The sequence below is a fragment of the Gossypium raimondii genome, chromosome 13, assembly GCF_025698545.1.
Source record: "Gossypium raimondii isolate GPD5lz chromosome 13, ASM2569854v1, whole genome shotgun sequence".
NCBI classification, from domain to species: Eukaryota; Viridiplantae; Streptophyta; class Magnoliopsida; order Malvales; family Malvaceae; genus Gossypium; species Gossypium raimondii.
The window spans coordinates 51,197,034-51,203,625 of NC_068577.1; the positions used below are offsets into that span (position 1 = coordinate 51,197,034).

General features: G+C 33.9%; 1 long non-coding RNA gene across 1 annotated transcript; it reads left to right on the forward strand.

Annotated features, from left to right (window-relative positions):
- The first annotated feature begins 4,939 nt into the window (after positions 1-4,939).
- LOC105784615 (uncharacterized) lies at positions 4,940-5,852 on the forward strand. Its single transcript, XR_001130596.2, has 2 exons — positions 4,940-5,161; positions 5,436-5,852. It is a non-coding gene; the product is annotated as an uncharacterized LOC105784615 (long non-coding RNA).
- Positions 5,853-6,592: the final 740 nt, after the last annotated feature.

Sequence of the window (6,592 nt, forward strand, 5' to 3'; positions counted from 1 at the left end):
CAGAAAAGGTCTTCTTTACAACATAAGGACAGTCCCAACTTGACATTCATTTTCTCTAAAATCTTTTTGTAAAGGAAGGATATTCTTCAATACCAGGTCTCCCTCGTGAAATTCTCTGGGATGAACCATTTTTTGTTGCAAGCTCGCATCATCCGTTTTTGGTACATCTGGCCATGACGAATAGCTTTTAGTCTATTTCCTTCAAATAAGTTCAACTGATCGTATCGAGATTGGATCCTCATCCTACTTCAGCTCAGCCAATACCCTAAGAGAAAGAATTTTAACTTCAATGGAAAAACTGTGATAAGCTAAAGAGAAAGACATTGCCTTGGTAGAGGTTTTTTTTTGTTTTTTGTTTTTTGTTCTTTTTTCTTCTTCTTTGATTTTTTTTTGCATTGAATCTGAACTCATAGGATTAGGCAAGTCCTGATCATCCTTTTCGATCAGAATCAATATTATTCCAGATAAGGTCTTCCTCATAAGATCTTCCACTTTTATTTTGTATGCGAAAGATCTTCTTTGGTATCAGGTTTCTCTCATAGAGCCTTTTGGGCCAAAATTTAACTATGACAAGAAAATTTTAGATCTTCCTCTTCAATTAGGATGAAATCCAACAAAAATACAGAAAAATGACAACTTGACTTCAACGGGCAAAACTATGATGAGCCAAAGAAGAAGGCATTGCCCCGGCAAAGAATTCTAACTGCATCGTTCATAATGTTAATCCTGAACATACTGCAAATTTTTGACATCGTGCTATTACTCAGATTACAATATCAGTGCTTAACCCGAGCATGTCTTGGTATGACCATGTGAAGACATCTTTGAACCCTTAAAGTAACTCAACAAGGTATTGCTTTGTTTCTCCAGTCATGTATGTTCCCTCAAAGTCATAGTCTCCATCGTCCCCTTAGGAGGTAAAAATTGTTCCTCTTCCTGTTCTACCATCCTCAACAAGTCTGGAGATAAGCTACAATCTATGTCATTTTCAAGGTCATGAAATCCCTCTAAACACATGCCTCGCTCAAAAGGAAATTCTGAGTCTGTAGCAGTGTCATTCATGTCATTGATATCTGGGGGCCCATAATAAATACCAAAAAATATACAAAAGAATGTATAAATTTATTAAGAACTATATGTACAATATGATTATGAATGAATGAATGATGTCGAAGAAAATCCAAAGGAATGAAAGAATAACTATTTAGACAGACTGAAAGAATATTGGTTCAAAAATGATCACAATGGCGCATTTCATTAAAATAACAACATTCAGACATGAGCCTATTTCACAAAATAATTCTTATTGCCTCTAGGCTAAAAGCAATAAGTGTGTTTTGAACATTACTCTAAGCAAGCTCTAAATACTATAGAGATTTCTTCTACAATCCGATTATTTAGGACACTCTCAAGTTTATAAGGATAGATATCTAATAAGGTCCCTTTTCAATTGTGTCTTCATGTATGGCATTGATGTGAACGTTCCCCTACACTTTTTCATACATCGCATTCACCCCATTATCAATATGATTGGGTAGCAGATTTTCTGCACTCGATGAATCCTCAAATAGGACAATGTCCATATTGATGAGCCTTTCAACCAATTTCTTGAAAGCGGTGCAATTTTCTATCGAATGCCCCGCAATTCCTGCATGGTATTCACACTAAGCATTTACATTATGCCATTTAGGAAATGGGGGAAACATTGGTTTCAAATAGAAGGGGGACACCACATTTGCATTAAATAGGCTTTGATACAACTCGTTATATGACATCGATAAAGGCGTGAACTGAAGCCCTTCTGTATTTGTCTTCATGTAAGATTCTCGCTTTAAAGGGCTCTGACGGCTAGTGATTTCTGTCTTTGGTCGGCCCACAGTGATTGGTTTTGAGTGACCCTTTTTATATCTACCTACATTATCCTCATTATTCCCCTTCTTCCTTGGGGCCTTTAAAGTATTGATTTGAGAGTTCCACTCTCGCTCTTTCCATTTGTAACGATCTTTAAACTATTTTGGGAACTCCACCCTCGCTTGTTCTGTTTCTGCTTGATCATCAATGACAACAGGATTAGTTAAATTGCCCATCGAGTTGGAACCTGAGCCAGCCTGGAAATTCACCTGTGTCGGGGTGCTGGTCTGATATTGGGGACGGATGTTAACAATTACCCTTTGTGGATATGCATTTGGTTGTGCTTGGGTATTTGTTGGGTTAAAGCCTGAAGGATATGTAGGGTCCTCATTATTATCCCCAAAGTGGACCACTGGGGTCTTTCCTCTTTCTAACCCTTTAGCCAATAACTGGGTTAGCTGGCACATTATATTTCTTTGGAATTCTAACAACTGATCTCTCATATCTTGCTGAAATTTGGTCAATTGCTCCTGCATTTGCATTTACATTTGTTCTAATTTCTCCAACATTTGGTCCATTTCTCTAATCTTTGCTTGGGTGCAGTGAGGGTGTTGGTTTTCCAAATTAACTGAAATAATTTTACTCAATTAGGCCTTTTTAGTGGATTTTAATGCATATGATGTCATGTAATGCGAATGCATGAAATGAATGCATAAAGAGACGTTGATTCTGATTCAATTCCATTTAGAAAACTTCACTAGAAGACAAACTTCTTTACATAAAACGGATGCATGTACGGCCTCGCCCTCATACTCCAAGAAACATCGACCTCTTACTTCATCTGGATGTTTAAGATAAGTATCGCAAATTTTTAATGAACACCACTACTAGCTCCTTTTTGCTTGCTCTTGGTTATAATCCAACGTCTGCCCATCCCCGTAAGGCTTATCAGCTTCTTTAAGGAAGTTGGAATGTCGACAGCTCTCGAATAATTAGCTTGAATCCTCGGGCCATGAAGTAAAGTCATGAACTCTTCCATCGCCCTTCTCGTGTTTCTCGGGATATATTCGGGCAACTGTATCATCTTCCATTTTATCAAGAAATCCATATTCCATGCCAAGCTTTCTAAGTTAGTAATCGAACTTGAATCAACATCTCTTTTCTAAGATGCAAATTGCAATGCAATCATAATCAAAACAAAACAAAATGGGTTAGTACAAAACAAAAACGAACAAGAAAATAAATAGAGTACCTACTCGGGTGACCTCTAGGAGTTTGGCATAGTTCTACCTAGGGCAAGTTCCTAAGGTTCACTATATGAAGTTTGGTTTCTAGGGCAAGGGTACCTGAACCAGCAGATTCCTCGATCCTCACCCATTATAGGCTCATATAGACCGAGTTCGGTTCAGGGGAATACATTTCCCTATGGCTACACGGAGATGAAAATCTCACGAAGACATAGGTACGGATGTATCCCGAAAGCGATCCACTACCCTGCACGGAGGTGAAAACCTCACGAAGGACTAGCTTCTCACTCCCACTTAGAAGGGTAAAATTGACTATGAAATGCAAAAATGTAAAAAAAACTAACGGACTTAGATCAATCAAGCAAGCATATGATAAAACCAATGAATGCAAAAGGGAAAATCATGATTTAAAACAACTTTAATTTTCGATAAAAAGACAAAAATAATCAATTTATGGCTCGACTCTCTAAGAGTCCCCAGCGGAGTCGCCAAGCTGTCGAAACCATTTTTTTTGAAAACAAAAAAGAACTTATTATCGACTTTGAAAACAAAAATTGGAGTCGCCACCGATCCTTGATTGAGGTGTGATCGGCTCACCTTAAAAATAATTTTGGCCTGCGAATTTTGAGAAAATAGGTTCGTGAGTCAGTTACGCACGAGGAAGGGTTAGCACACTCGTAACGCCCAAAAATCGATACCAAATTGATTATTTAATGTCTTGGTGTCGAAAATTAAAAAGATTTTGTTAAACTCAAATTTTGAAATCTGAAAAGGATAATCAATTATTCAAGTCATGCGAAGAAATTGAGACCCAATACGTTAGGGTACAATTTCTCAAAATCCCCGAATTTTGAATATCGTTTTCCATTAATTTTTTAAAGAAAATCTTCATTTCGAGAAAGCAATATGTCATGCCCAATGCGTTAGGACATAACATATTGAATTCCCGAAAATGATTTTGTTTATATATTTTAAATAACGAATATTCTCGGTTATTTGGAATTAACAAAGAAAATCGGAACCCAATACGTTAGGGCTTAATTTTCCTCGAAAATCCCTAACTTTGAATATTGTTTTATTTTAAAATCTTTGAATCATAAAAATGATTTTAATGTTTTGACAAAATCAATATGTATTTTAAAATATGTTAAAAATGTTAATGCAATATGAAACAAATATTTTAATTTAAATTATGTGTATATATGCATCCTCAAAATATAAATACGATACATAAATAGATTCTAAAACATGTATATTCATATATTAAAACAGGTATGTATAATATACATATATAAGAAAATAAAATACACCAAACAAAGCAACCACCAACCAAGCAAAACTTATAATAATTCTAGAAAGTACATATATATATATATATATATATTATAAAGAATGTATAAACAAATTATAAAATATGAAAGTATAAATATTATAAAATATAAATGTATATAATATATATAAATTATATAAAAATATGATAATAAAATATATACGCACTATATATATATATTTAAAACATTTATATAATATATATTAACATATATATATGCACACATATACTCATACAATAATAATAATATAATTAATTATACTAAAAAATAATATAAACAATATATATATAAAAAAACTAAAAAAACAAATTAAGGACTAAATTAAAAAGCCAAACAGAATTTGTGAGCCGAATTTGAAAATTAAACAAGGGAGTAATTTAAACATGTGCAACCAGGGGAGGGACCAAAAAAACAATTTACCCAACCAATCTAAAGCATTGCGCCATATTGGATTAAATCAAAACATTAATAATGTTTCATGGAAAAATTTGAAAACAAACAACAATGATTTTGAAATGATAGGATAAAATGGAAGGATTAAAAGCATAAATAACCCATAAATAAAATCCCATTACATTTGCAGCCAATAAAACCCATTTCAAACCCTAAAAGAAAAAACTCTCCTCTGCCATTTTTCAATCACGCCGTTGCCCTCCTTTTGCCCTTTCAAATCTGTTCCCAACCGGCCACAATGACAACGACAATGGCACCTCGACGGCACGCTTGTCACCGGTAAGAACTTCCCTCCTTTCTTTTGTTTTTGTTGTTTTAAGAAACAAAAGAAAGAAAACAAAATAAAAATAAAAACAGTAAAAAGAACAGAAGAAACAAAGCCAAAATTTGTCACCTTCAAAAACGTTTTTCTCTCTTGTATTTTCCTTTTAATGTTTTTCAATACAAAAATTTGCCAACCCCTTTTTACAGAAATCCATTGGCTTTTTATAGCCAACTCCTTTTTACAATTTGCTCCCCTTTAGACACTCCCACTGTTTGTGGTTTATTGCAGGTAGAAACGGCGTTGTGCGAAGCTGCTGATCATGGGTGAAGCGACGTGGGAGTGATGGGCAGTTGCTGCAGCGTAGGGCATTGTTGCGAGGGAAGAACGTGGGCAGTTGCGGTTGCTGCGGCGCTGAGGCACAAAAGCTGCCTAGGGCTGCTGTTGAAAATTGTTAGGGCTAGGTGGGTTTGGGTTTGATGTAATCTAGACTTTAGTTTTAATTGGGCTCGGGTAAAAATTGGGTATTACAATATTGTTTAAGACGTTTTGGTTTCCCATTTCAAATTGTTATTTTTTTAGGAGCCCAAGGCACCTCCCATTCAGTCTGCTATTTGTTTGACAGGTGGACGAGATGAAGGGCTTTAAGGTATTGTTTAGTGTTTTCAATTTTTTAATAAATGCATCAGGTACTTTATTTAAAAAAAAGGTTATATCGTATTATTATGTATTGTTATATAAACTCATATTCAAGAAGGGTTGCAATTCCTTTCAATCATTGGACAAAAAGTGCATTCCTGGTATCCAAAAAATTTAGATACCAATTTATAGCCTAAATCTTCAAAATATAATTAGTTTCATCTAAGTTTTTCATGTTAAATTGTCAACTACAATTTAACCAATGGTAGTGTCTTCACATCATATGATCGACATATAAAACAAGAAAAATTACCTTTTAATCCATTATATAAGATTCATCAATGTTCTATTCAAATTTAAAAATTTTGATCGCTTAATCAAATTTTAAATTCTATAATTGGGATGCCTTTATTAAATGCATCTTAATCTCTTAGCATTTAATTATATATTTATTGGGTTGCACTGTATAAATGTTTTAATCAAGATAATTATTCATTTAGCAGATCTCATAATCTCGAGTCACAATAATAAATAAAGATAATGTGGATAGATTTTAGCATAGATACAAGCGAGAAGGTTTCCTCGTGAACTTTCTATCTAATTCGGTGAAAGACTAAGTTATTAATCTCTTTGAAAAGGCTCACCTTCCATTGCAATACTATAATTAATAAAATAAGTAAAATGTTAATACAATAAAAAGAATCCAATGTAAAAAAATTTATTACACTAATATAAAAAATAAAATTAATTGACAATACCGAATTATGATATGCATTACGAAAATCTAGAAGACTCCAATTTGGGTCTCT